Genomic DNA, 1,583 nt, shown 5'->3' with positions numbered 1-1,583 from the left:
AAGGTACGAATGTGAGGGAAACTATCAACATCACGCCACGTGAAATGGGCCAAACACTGAGGACGGTAGGCTGGCTTGTGCGGTTGAGAAGCTTACAGCCACCTCTTCCTTACTGGTTTATTTCTGATTCTGCTCCGTTACTGTATTCGTGTGCGTTTTTCATGCAATTTATATCGATTTTAAAAAGATATAGGAAAGGAAGTAGAGGGTGTTACTGGGTAGTGTTGAAAATAAATCAAGGAAAAGGTGCTAGGGAGCGCATTCATGCCTAGGGGCCATATTACTGTCGGTTTAGGAGGCTTTCTAGCACCTCTTCCTTAGTAATTTATTCTCGTACTATCATCTTGCCAACGGCCATACCACGTTGAGTACACCGCTTCCCGTCCGATCAGCGAAGTTAAGCAACGTTGGGTCTGGTTAGTACTTGGATGGGTGACCACCTGGGAACACCAGATGCTGTTGGCATCCCTACGTGTCAAGTGGGGTTGGTGGAGGATTAGTGCCCCTCCCTGTAAAACAATTAACTCTAAGCCCTTTGCCACCCCGTTTGGGATACATGGCGTCTGGCAATGGATGGATGGACTATCATCTTGTATGCAACTTCAATCTTCATAATATCGACGCACAACAAACTGCATCATAACACGTTTGTCAACAGTAACGTGCTGTGTACACATATAAGTTATACTGTTTTTACTTTAACTTTGCCTAAAACTGCCATCTTTCTATCTTGAAAGCTGACTTGTGACAACAGACTGACACGGAATATGATACTGGCAATAAGGAATCGCTACGGAAATTATGTAGAGCCGTAGTATTTATTTATTTTTTATTTTTTGCTATTGACCTAGGTGAAATAAGCTACAAAGGAACGAAAAGCCGAGTCAAGTTAACGTGAAAAGAGTATAGTGAGGAAGAAGTTCTAAAGTCTCCAAGCCACTGAGCTCGGGAATGTCTTTTTCCATTATATTCTTGCCATCTCTTGACGATTTTATTCAGTGTAGGATAGACTTTTGGAACAGAAAGGGGGAGGGGGGTTAGTTGTTGCCATAAAAGCCCTTCCAATACGAGAGGCCATCCCTAAGTTGAATAAAATCGTCTGGCAGTACAGGGAATAAGCTAAAAAGGACGTGGCCCGGCTTCAAGGGGTGCCGACGAGAATGCAATCCCCGACAAGCTGGCCCCACCTCGCAATCCCAGCCATTTTGCACACAATTTTCTCTACAGCCTCCATTTTAGAAAAGTGGTCTATTGGCTGAAAGGACGCGAGTTCAGTCCCAGGCTGGATCAGGGAACAGTTCGAATATTTGAATTTTGTTAAAACGTTAGAACAGACTTTGCTAATTTTCCTTGTGTCACAAAAACAACTGTTAATATCATTACACCTGTTCTAAAGAAGACATTACAGTATATTCAGTACGGACTGTGAGTAGGCCTATCTCTGCCGAATTAACGAAATAATAAAGGTGTGTGGCACGGAGAACATATACTGTAGACCCTAGAGAACGGGCTATCATGTGTATGCCCCGAGTCGGACATATTAAAAAAAGCAATTCCGTGGACTATCAACTAAAAGGATAAGA

General features: G+C 43.1%; 1 non-coding gene across 1 annotated transcript; it reads left to right on the top strand.

Annotated features, from left to right (window-relative positions):
- Positions 1-346: 346 nt before the first annotated feature.
- LOC145402560 (5S ribosomal RNA) lies at positions 347-465 on the top strand. The gene has a single exon (XR_013897820.1). It is a non-coding gene; the product is annotated as a 5S ribosomal RNA (ribosomal RNA).
- Positions 466-1,583: the final 1,118 nt, after the last annotated feature.

The sequence above is a fragment of the Coenobita brevimanus genome, chromosome 6 (assembly GCF_032717465.1).
Source record: "Coenobita brevimanus isolate Jiangsu-jjx chromosome 6, ASM3271746v2, whole genome shotgun sequence".
NCBI lineage: Eukaryota > Metazoa > Arthropoda > Malacostraca > Decapoda > Coenobitidae > Coenobita > Coenobita brevimanus.
This window is presented reverse-complemented; position numbering and strand designations above follow the sequence as displayed.